At 36.1% G+C, this 11,933-nt stretch overlaps 1 non-coding gene across 1 annotated transcript; it reads left to right on the top strand.

Moving 5' to 3' along the window:
- The first annotated feature begins 530 nt into the window (after positions 1-530).
- LOC125922247 (small nucleolar RNA SNORA18) lies at positions 531-658 on the top strand. Its single transcript, XR_007457667.1, has one exon. It is a non-coding gene; the product is annotated as a small nucleolar RNA SNORA18 (small nucleolar RNA).
- Positions 659-11,933: the final 11,275 nt, after the last annotated feature.

The following is an 11,933-nucleotide window of genomic DNA, read 5'->3' as shown; positions in this document are numbered from 1 at the left end:
CCTCCAACCTGACTTAAACAACTTCTGCCAGGTTGTCCAATGGCAATGAGGTTTCCAAGTTGGGGGTACACACACACACAACCGGGTAACTCCCTACCATAAGCAAAACAATTTATTAGCAATGATATTGCTTGGCAAAACCAAAAGTCAAAATCATGAACATGTCTTCAGTGAGTTCTTTACATTGTGATTCACCTTATCACTATGATAACTATTTTATTATTCTATATCAGAGAATCCTAAGAAAACACAAGAGTTTACAAATTACACATCTGCTTGAAATACTTAGTTCAGTGATCTTCAAACACAATCACAAACACAATCACCTGGCTTATTAAAGCATAGGCTTCTGGGTTTCACCTCCAGAATTTCTGATTCAGAGCAGGAAGATACCACTCATGACACAGAGATAGTCTCATAACATACACAATTAAGCTTCATGGGGCCACCCCTAAGCCAAATCCTCAGGTATATCTATCGGGACACTTTTATGTGCAAGTACAAACAACAACAACAACAACCTCACTCCACTTGAGGTACAGCCCAACGGGGTTTTTTCTATAGACCCATATCATTGGAAATACCTCACAGTAAATATGTGGTTTGCTTTACTCACAGAATTGTGTTTAAATCTGTGAGAAAGAACTATAATACAGAACCAGACAGATCCACCCACTCTGACCCTAAGCATGGCCCTAAAATACATTTCTTGAAGAAACTGGATCCCAGAGTTTATAGGTGGAGAATTTTTGAAAGTATGTCCATATTCAAGTAGAGATCAAAGAAGCCCAAGTAAAAGAAGTGTGGATTAACTGACATGACAACTGTGCATTAAGAAGTGTTATTTTCTTTATTTAAATTCAAGTTAGTTAACATAAAGTGTAATATTCCTATATTAGTTTCAGATGTACACTAGAGTGATTCAATACTTCTATACAACACCTGTGCTCATCACAAGAGTACTCTTTAATCTTCATCAACTATTTAACCCATCACCTCACTCACCTCCCCTCTGATAACCATCAGTTTGTTCTCAGAGTTAAGAGTCTGTTTCTTAGTTTACCAGTCTTTCTCTTTTGTTTTCTTTTACTCATTTCTTTTGTTCCTTAAATTCCACATATCAGAGAAATCATATGGCATTTGTCTTCCTCTGACTTATTTCACTTAGCATAATACTAATTCCATCCATATCATTGCAAATCGAAAGATTTCATTCTTCTTTATGGCTGAGTAAATATTCCATTGAATATTTACCAACCTTCTTTATCCATTCATCAATGATGGGCACTTAGGCTGTTTCCATAATTTGGCTATTTTAGATAATACTGCTATAAGCATTGGGGTGCATGTATATTCCTTTGGATTAGTATTTTTCTATTTCTTTGGGTAAATACCTAGCAGTGCAATTGCTGGATTTTAGGATAGTTCTATTTTTAACTTTTTGAGGAAGCTGCATACTGTTTTCCAGAGTAGCTTACTAAATGCATTCTTACCAAGAGTTTAAGAAGGCTCCCTTTCTCCACATCCTCGCCAATACCTGTTGTTGATTTTAGCCATTCTCACGGGTTTGGGGTGGTATCTTATTGTAGTTTTGATTTACATTTATCTGATAATCAGTGATGTTGGGCATCTTGTCATGTGTCCGTTAGCAATCTGTATGTCTTCTTTGGAAATTTTCTATTTATATCTTCTGTCCATTTTTATTTTTACTGCAGCTTGATTGACTGATTGATTGGTTGATTGATTTAAATGCAAGTTAGATAACATATAGTGTAATGAAAGCTTCAGGAGTAGAATTTAGTGATGTATCACTTACATATAACACCCAGTGCTCATTCCAACAAGTGCCCTCCTTAATGCCCATCACAGCCCTTCCCCCCACCCAACACCCCTCCAGAAACCCTCAGTTTGTTCTCTGTTTGAGTATCTTATGGTTTGCCTCCCTCTCTGTTTTTATCTTATTTTTCCTTCCCTTTCCCTATGTTCATCTATTTTGTTTCTTAAATTCTGCATATGAATGAAATCACATGATATTTGTCTTTCTGTGACTGACTTATTTTGCTTAGCCTAATACATTCTAGTTTTTTCTACATTGATCCATATGTCTGCCCATTTTTAGTTGGATTATTTGTGTTTTTAATGTTGAGCTTTATAAGTTCTTTATGTATATTTGATATTAACCCTTTATCAGATATGTCATTTGCAAATATCTCCTCCCATTCAGTACATTGTATTTTAGTTTTATTGACTACTCTCTTTGCTGTGCAGAAGCTTTTTATTTTGATGTAGTCCTACTAGTTTTTTATTTTGTTTCCCTTGCCTTGGGAGGCATATCTAGAAAGAACTTGCTATAGCCAATGTCAAAGAAGTTACTGCCTGTGTTCTTTTCTAGGAATTTTATGGCTTCAGGTCTCACATTTACGTCACTCACTCATTTTGAATTTAGTTTTGTGTATGGTGTATGAAAGTAGTCCAGTTTTCTCAACACCCTCTGTTGAAGAGACTGTCCCCATTGGATATTCTTTCCTGCTCTGTCAAAGATTTTTTAGCCATATAGTTGTGGGTTCATTTATGGATTTTCTATTCTGTTCTATTGATCTATATGTCTATTTTTGTGCCAATACCATACTGTTTTGATCATTACCACTTTGTAACGTAACTTGAAGTCCGGAATTGTGATGCCTCCAGCTTTTCTTTTCTTTTTCAAGGTTGCTTTGGCTTTTAGGGTCTTTTGTGATTCCATATAAATTTTAAGATTGTTTCTTCTATCTCTGTGAAAAATGCTGGTGGTATTTTAATAGGGATTGCATTAAATGTGTAGATTGCTTTGGGTAGAAAAGACATTTTAACAATATTTGTTCTTACAATCCATGAGCATGGAATGTCTTTCCATTCTTTACCTGTATGATCTTCAATTTCTTTCATTAGTGTTTTATAGTTGTCAGAGTACAGACCTTTTCACCTCTTTGGTTAAGTTTATTCCAAGATATATTTTATTTGGGGGAGGTGAAATTGTAAATGGGATTGATTCCTTAATTTCTCTTTCCACTGCTTCATTATTTGTGTATAGAAATGCAACAGATTGCTGTTGATTTTGTATCCTGCTACTTCACTGAAGTAATTTGTCAGTTCTAGCATTTTCTTGGTGGAGTCTTTTGGGTTTTCTATACTGAGTATCATGTCATCTGCAAATAGTGAAAGTTTAAGCACTTCCTTGCTGATGTGGATGCCTTTTATTTCCTTTTGATGTTTGATCGCTGAGGCTAGGACTTCCAGTACTCTATTAAATAACAGTGGTGAAAGTAGACATCTCTGTTTTATTCCTAACCTTAGAGGAAAAGCTGTCAGTTTTTCCCCATTGAGGATGATATTAGCTGTGAGTTTTGCATATAGGGCCTTTGTAATTTTGGGGTGTGTTCCCTCTAAACCTACTTTGTTGAAAGTTTTTACCATGAATGAACGTAGTACTTTGTCAGATACTTTTTCTGCATTTATTGAAATGATCATACGATTCTTAATTTTTCTTTTATTAATGTGGTATATCACACAGATTGATTTGTGAATATTGAACCACCCTTGCAACCCAGGAACAAATTCCACTTGTTCGTGGTGAATAATTTTTTAATGTATTGTTGGATTCTGTTTGCTAGTATTTTATTGATAATTCTTGCATCCATGTTTATCAGGGATATTGGCCTGCAGTTTTTTTTGTTTTTGTTTTTGTTTTTGAGTAGAGTCTATCCAGTATCAGGGTAATTCTGGCCTCATAGAATGAATTTGGAAGTTTTCCTTCCTTTTTTTATTTTTTGGAATAGTTTGATAAGAGTAGGTATTAACTTTTCTTTAAATGTTTGGTAGAATTCACTTGTGAAGCCATCTGACCCTGGACCTTTGTTTGCTGGGACTTTTTTTGATTACTGATTCCATTTCTTTGCTGTTTATTGGTCTATTCAAATTTCCTATCTTCTTGTTTCAGTTTTGGTAATTTATATGTTTATAGGAATTCTTCTGTTTCTTCTACGTTGTTCAGTTTGTTGGTATATAATTTTTCATAATAATCTCTTATAATTGTTTGTATTTATGTGGTGTTGATTGTTATTTCTCATCTCTCATTTGTGATTTTATTTAGTTTGGTCCTTTCTCTTATCTTTTTGATAAGTCTGGCTAGGGATTATTAATTTTATTAATTTTTTTCAAAGAACCAGCCCCTGATTTCATTGATATTCAATTTTTTTTTTTTTTTAGTTTCTGTATAAATTATTTCTGCTCTAATCTTTGCTATTTCCTGCCTTCTGCTGGCTTTCGGCTTCATTTATTGTTCTTTTTCTAGCTTCTTTAGATGTAAGTTTAGGTTGTTTATTTGATATTTTTCTTGCTTCTTCAAGTGGGCCTGCATTCCTATACGCTTTACTCTTTAGGACCACTTTTGCTGCATCCCAAAAGTTTTGGACTGTTGTGTTCATTTTCATTTGTTTCCATGTATTTTTTTATTTCTTCTTTGATTTCCTGGTTGACCCATTCATTGTTTAGTAGCATGTTGTTTAACCTGCATGTATTTGTGATCTTTCCAAATTTCTCTTTGTGGTTGACTTCGTGTTTCATGGCATGTGATCAGAAAACATGCATGGTATGATTTCAATCTCTTTGTATTTGTTGAGGCCTGTTTTATGACCTAATATGTGATCTATTCTGGAGAATGTTCCATGTGCACTTGAAAAGAATGTGTATTCTACTGCTTTAGTATGGAATGTTCTGAATATATCTGTTAAGTCCATCTATTCCAGTGTGTCATTCAAAGCCATTGTTTCCTTGTTTATTTTCTGTTTAGATGACATGTCTGTTGATGTAAGTGGGGTGTTAAAGTCCCCTACTATTAATGTGTTATTATTAATTAGTTCTTTTAGTTTGTTATTGTTGTATATATTTTGGTGCTTCATGTTAAGTGTATAAATATTTACAATTATTATATATTCTTTTTGAATTTTCCTTTTTGTTATTATATAGTACCCTTTTCTGTCTCTTGTTAGTATTTGTTTTAAACTCCAGTTTCTCTGGTATAAGTATTGCTACTCTGGATTTTTTTGACTTTCATTTTTTTGATAAATGTTTTTTTACCCCCTCAGCTTTTGTTTCAACAGACTTTTTTTAAGTTTAATTTATTCAGTTTGAGAGAGAGAAAGAGCATGCAGGAAGGGCAAAGAGAAGGGGGGAGAGGGAGAATGCCAAGCAGAATCCTCACTGTCAGTGCAGAGTCCAATATGGGGCTTCAACTCACAAATTGCAAGATCATGACCTGAGCTGAAATCAAGAGTCAGATGCTTACTCAACTAAGTCACCCAGGCACTCCTGCACCCCCTCACTTTCAATCTGCAGGTGACTTTAGGTCTAAAATGAGTCTCTTGTAGGCTGCATATAGATGGTTGTTGTTTTTTTCTTTTTTAATCACTTCTGACACCCTATGTCTTTTCATTGGAATATTTAGTTCATTTACATTCAAAGTAATGATTGATAGATATGTATTTATTACCATTTTATTACTTGTTTTGTCACTGTTTCTGTGAATTTTCTCTGATCCTTTCTTGTCTTTGTCACTTTTAGTCTCTCCTTTGCACTCAAAGAGTCCCCTTTAATATTTCTTGCAGGCCTAATTTGTTGGTCATGAACTCCCTTAGTTTTTGTCAGGGAATGTCTTTATTTCTCCTTCTATTCTAAATGATACCTTGCTGGATAGAGTATTCTTGGCTGCAGATTTTTCCCATTCAGCACTTAGAATATATGATGCCACTTCCTTCTGGCTTGCCAAGTTTCTATTAAGAAATCTCCACCTAGCCTTATGACTTTTCCCTTATAAATTAAGAACTTCTTTTGCTGCTTTGAATATTTTTTTATCATTATATTTTCCAAATTTAATTACACTGTGTCTTGGTGTTGGCTTACTTTTGTTTATTTTGATGGGAGTTCTCTGTGGGTCCTGGATCTGGATGTCGATTTCCTTACCCAGTTTATGGAAGTTTTCTGCTATGATTTCTTGAAATAAATTTTTCCCCTTTTCTCTCTCTTCTTCTTCTGGGACTCCTATTATATGAATGTTATTACATTGGATGGAGTCACTGAGTTCCTTAAGTTTATTCTCATGTTGTACAATTCCTCTCTTATTCATCTTATTTTTCCATTATTTTGTCTTCTACATCACTGATTCATTCCTCTGCTTCTTCCAGTCTGCTGTTCATTGCATCAACCTGTTTCCAATCTTGTTTATTGTATTCTTCATCTCTGTTTCTTTTTTTAACTGTTTCATCTCTGTGATAAGGGTCTCAGTGATATCTTCCATTCTTTTGTCAAGCCCAATATCCTTATCTTTGCTGTTTTAAATTCTTCATCAGGCATGTTACTTGTATCTTTTTCACTTAGATCTCTGGCTGTGACTTTATCTTATTCTTTCATTTGGGATAAATTCCTCTGTTTTCTGATTTTGTCTAAGTTTCTGCCTTCTTCTGTGGGTTAAAAAAAAAAAAAAAAAAACGGCTATATCTCCTCCTGAATGTAATGGTTTTATGAGGAAGAGGTCAAGTACTGCCCAGGGCCTGAAACTTCAGGGAGTGTCTCCAGAATGTGCTGTGTGCACTCTACTGTTGTATTTTGGCTGCTCTATCCTTCAAACCAGTCATCTGCAGAAGCTTCCCTTGTCTGCTGTGGACAGTGTTTGGTCCCTAGCCCAAATGTGGACAGTTTTAACTTGTTGTGCTCTGCCTATGAAATGAGACCTGACACCAACACCATCATAACTAAGGTCTTATAGGGCTCTCTTGTCAGGAGACATGGTGTGGACAGAGGTTTGTGCTGATCTTCTAGGGAAGGGGCTTACTGCACAGGGACTGAGGAAAGCTTGGATGAGAAGGACAGTCCTGCCAGAGCACAGGGGTGTGGGGCTAGCTGTATGTAAGTTAGGCATCCAGTGTTGGTGCTGCACTTCTTCCCACAAGTGGGTCTATGTTCATGCGAAGGGTGGGGTGGAAAGAAATGGTATCAGCCATTCCTTTTTTCCTGGGAGGCATCTCTATGAATACTGTCTCTCAGGGATACACTCTGAGAAGGGCTAATAATCTCCCCCACTGTGTGCCCCAGGCATTCCTCACTTCCTTGTTTCCATGCCTTCTACCCCTAGGTTGTTTGCCTGCCTTTTCTTGAGGAGCAGGACAATGCCCTCCAGGTTCTAGCTCAGCCAAGCCCACTGACGTTTAAAACTCTAGGCTTTAACCTCATTGGTTGCAAGAACTCATGAAATTCAGCCCCTCTCATTTTTCCAAGCCAGTGGCTTTGAAGAAACATTCTCCTTGTACATTCCCCTGTGTGCTCTTCTCTTTCACCTTTCTCTGCAACCGCAGCTCCCTCCCCTCTGTAGCACCCACAATCCATTTCTCCCTTAAACCGCATCTCTGCACTTCCTACCTTCTTTGATGTGGCCTCTTCTCCCCCTTTAGTTGTGGAGTTTGTTTTGTCAGTCTTCAGGCCAATTTCTAGGGTATTTAGGATGATTTTTTAGTTACCTAGTTGTGTTTGTGGGATGAAACAAGTCTAGGATCCTCCAACTCCACTGTCACAGGCATAAATCATCTTCCTCTCCTCTAGAAAAAAAGTTATTTTTAAAAAGGGCTATCTTGAAGACTATGACTCAGAATTTGGAGGGACCAAGGTGATTGGCAATGGAAGGAATCACAACATGTGAAATTCTTTAATTAAAAATTCGTTGACTTTAAATAATTTTGCCTACGATACACACACAAAAAAGAAACTTTACACTTAAAAAAACTTCACTCCAACTGGGATAGACAATAAGAATTGTTCTAACAATGAGCATTAGCTAACACAAGGACAAATCCAGAGGCATAGTGAATTTCAAGGTCATGGATCCAAAGACTCAATTATGTCATCAAAGATGCAGGTTCTTTCCACTTTTCATCCTGCTATCTGCATTGTTCACTTCATCCTTAGGTTGATTCTCTTTATGTTTCAGGAAGTTGTCAGTAGCTATAAAGGCTACATGCTTCCCTGCCCATGTCCACTGGAAGAGAGAAATCACCTTTTCCAACCTATCAAAGAAACGCATTTTCTTTTAGTCTGATTGGAACAGTGTAAGTCATATGCTCATCCCTAAACCAATGATTGATGCCAAAAGAAGCAGTGGGTTGATTGGCCTAGGCCAAGGTTGCTGAACAATCATTTCCAAGAGGAATGAAACTCATATTGGTTTTAATTAGGAGCTAACAAACAGCTCAGTCAATTATGCAAACTACAAATGGAAGAAGGATGGAGTAAATTTGAGGGGTAAATTATAATGTTCCATAAAGCATGCAAGACTTGAAAGGACCTTTAGAGCACAGAACTTTTGACACAAGTTTGACACATGCTAACATGACTCTCAATTTGAGAGTACATAGCAATAGTGACTGAGGATCATTCGAATGACTCAGCTTTAAAATTGTTCATATTAAATATGCAAAGTGCTTTGGACATAACATCTATACTGAAGATATTCCTCTAAAGACATTCTTACATGAAATGAAATCTCTTCTCCTTCCTTCAAAATTTTCAATTTATTGACTTTGGAACTATTCAACAGGGAAATATCAGATAAACTTCAGAATTCCTTTCTTCTCAGACTCCTTTAGAAAGTTGTAGAGCATTATTTTCCTTTTGTATTTCAGCAATTTTGTTAGTGGGCTTTTTTTTTTCTCCTAAACTGATCATTATGGATAAACATAAAATCTCTAAATAGATTTTCCTAGTCAGTTAACCATATTCTTGGGGGAAAACATAAGGTAGAATCATTATTAAAAAGCATTCTCAGTAATACACACATCTTTATTATGTCAGTCTTTTGCCAAAAAAAAATAAGATTGATAGTAAAATTCACTTAATTTTTTTTCTTCACAGAATCAAGCCATCTGCCTCAGAATACACCACCAGCCTCTGTTAGATGAATTCACACATTTTAAAGCCCCGGAGTAACCATTTGAATGGAAATTGGACACTTCTTGTCATTTAGGAAGCTTTTTTAAACTGGAAAGGCTTCTCGTTTGTTCAATTAAATGTGTGTGTATGCAATACACTTTATGAAATTTATCCCAAAACAGTGAGGCTGAAATAATATTTGAAACAGATGGCACAGCTGCTGTATTTAGAGAACTACCCATGGACATAGATGGAGACATTGAGGGAACTTTGAAGTGCGAGTCAAAATATTGTATAATCAAGACTCTCAACCACAGCCATTAGGGATGGGAAAATCTTTGTGATGTCAACCCTTTCCCTAATGGAGGTGTGTGGAAGGTGCTAAGATTTAGTCAAGTGGAATTTATACCCTTCTCTGGATGAATTCTTCTCTTCTCAGTTGAGTCTTAAAATTTGAAAATGCTGGATCTGCTGCCTCAGAGTTTTCTCTCTCTTGAATACTATTTGAAAATGGAGCTACACACTGTAAGTATTGTTCCCAAGGGAGTGTTAGATAGTGATGTGTGCATAGCAGAGAAAAGCAAAATAGAGTGCTTAGAGCTGGAGGGAAATTAGGGGGAAAGACCACAGAGATTATTTCTCTAGTGCCCTAATTTCGTAAGAGAGGAAACAGAGGTCAAAGCAGGTTAATTGGCAACACCTCAATCCCACAGAACTGGTCTCCTCAGACTCATTTTGGGACAACTTCCACTGCAGACATTGTTTAATAAAAGGAAAAGAAAGGCTGAACACTTTTGAATTTTATTTTATTTCACTTTATTTCATTTCATTTTGAATAAATGTCACATCTAAAAACAAGTCATAAGTTTTATAAGGCAGATATAAAACGGCAATATAGAGAAAAAGTTCAACTTTTCTTAAAACTGCTTTAAGGTAAAAATATTTCACAAAAATGAAAGTATAAATGCTCTAATTTCTGTAAACAATGTGTGTGTTAACAGGGTATTTGGCTAAATGTTTCCTTTCACATTGATCACGTCAACACAATTTGCAGCTTGTTTGAAAATACTAACACAATTCTAAATCTTAATCTAATCAAGGAAGCAAAAGTTCTGATGCAAAATTCTTGAATTCAGAATTCTTTAGTAGGTGAAATACATCTGAGCGCGTACACACACACACACACACACACACACACACACACAGGCATAAACAGCAACCAAGAGGAAAATATTTCAACATTCATAATAACAATTCTTCTTAAATGCAGCAGTGTCTGGGGTTTGAAAGTTCACACATTTCCCTCTCAGTTGTGGTTTTATAGACATGAATGTTGAAAGCAGATGCCTTTAGTTTATTTCAGGGAGATCCCTAAGCTACTGAAAATGACAAATCTCAGCAATCACATTTAGGCTCCAATATCCTTCTATGTTGAAAAGAAATGGATAAAACCCTTAATAAGAAAAGCAGCAAATAACTAAGTTTATCCATCATCTTCTCTGCAGCAAGAGCTAATGAAACAGAAATGAAACCATGTCCATCTTCAGAGGAACTTTTCCCCAATAGACTATGTTCCTGTACTGCCGTGGAGTCCTCCTGGAGAGGGCAAATTGATTTTCTAAAACATCTTGGTCATTCCAGAGACAGAATAAAGTCACAGCCTGACATGTTAACCTTTCACTACATTTCTAAGACTGGATCTATACAACTGGGACAAGGGAAGAATTACACAACTTCAAGGCACCTCAGCAGAAAGTCCATTTATGCCTGGACCACCCCCAAAAGTTGGTACATTTAGAACTTTTGCCTCACCCATTAATTCATCGTGACTTTTGTGAATATGTGGTTGTGGTCCCATCTTTGTTTCCATGTAAATCAGAGCAGTAGTTGCTAAAATGGAATAACTGTATATAACATGTACACTGACACCAGCTAAGAGTCTCCGCAGAATAAAAGTCTGTTTTTCTTTTCTTTTCTTTTTTTCTTTTTTTGCACTTAGGGAAAACAAAGAAATTTCCCCAGTGCCCTGAGAAGTTTCAGCCTCCTTATTTCCATTATATAATTTTTTTACAAGTTTCAATAAAGAATTTTAAAACCAGAAAAGCTCAAACACATTGATCTTAAAATTTCTTTTAAGTTCCTGACATTTCCTTTCTCACACAATGACTGGTGAAAGCCAGTCAAGAGCTGAAGAGTGTTTCTTTTTCTTTGATATGGTCTTGTATTTTAAAAAAAAATCTCACTTAAATCTCTATAAAGTTCTTTATTAGTATGTATGAGCCACACACACAAGCACACACATTCATTCATATACCCATTAACTGGGAAAGAAAGAGAAAATGAGAATTTGACTCGGAAAAAAATCAGCACAGCAAACCTATCACTTGGTCATTTTTGGCATGTAATTTTCCATTGGTATAGTAGAAGGTCTACACAAGGGCACCGTGGAGAGCCAATCTACCCCACATACATTCCTGGAAGTTCTAACTTCATGGAAAGGGAACTCTTCCTAAGGTAAGGGAACATCAGGGCACTCTATACCATTTGGGGTCATCTGCCACTGATACTGCAAAAATTATTTGAGATGCTGAATTATACAGTGTTGCTCAAGTTATCTTAAGACAAACTACATACCCCTGCGAGGCTGTGAGAAACTGAAAGAGTTTAAACAAAAGAGTTTAAAACCAAGGTCATTTATAAGACACAAAGAATGAGGTACTTTATTAGACACTAAGGAAAGAACTATAAGACAATGAAGATAGTGCCCATCCTTCAACTGTTTGAAGTTAGGAGGAAAATCCAAGACCACTAGAGAGAAAAAAATGCAATCAAAATGAATGACACATTTCCCAAGACCTATGAGAGTCACTATGACAGCAGAAGGGCCATAGCAGCAGGGATGGCCACAGCCAAATGATAACAGACTTTAAGCTCCCAAACAAAACACATAGGCCAACCTGCAAGAATTAAAGTTGTGTTTC

This window comes from Panthera uncia, chromosome C2 (genome assembly GCF_023721935.1).
Source record: "Panthera uncia isolate 11264 chromosome C2, Puncia_PCG_1.0, whole genome shotgun sequence".
In the NCBI taxonomy this organism is placed as follows: domain Eukaryota; kingdom Metazoa; phylum Chordata; class Mammalia; order Carnivora; family Felidae; genus Panthera; species Panthera uncia.
This window is presented reverse-complemented; position numbering and strand designations above follow the sequence as displayed.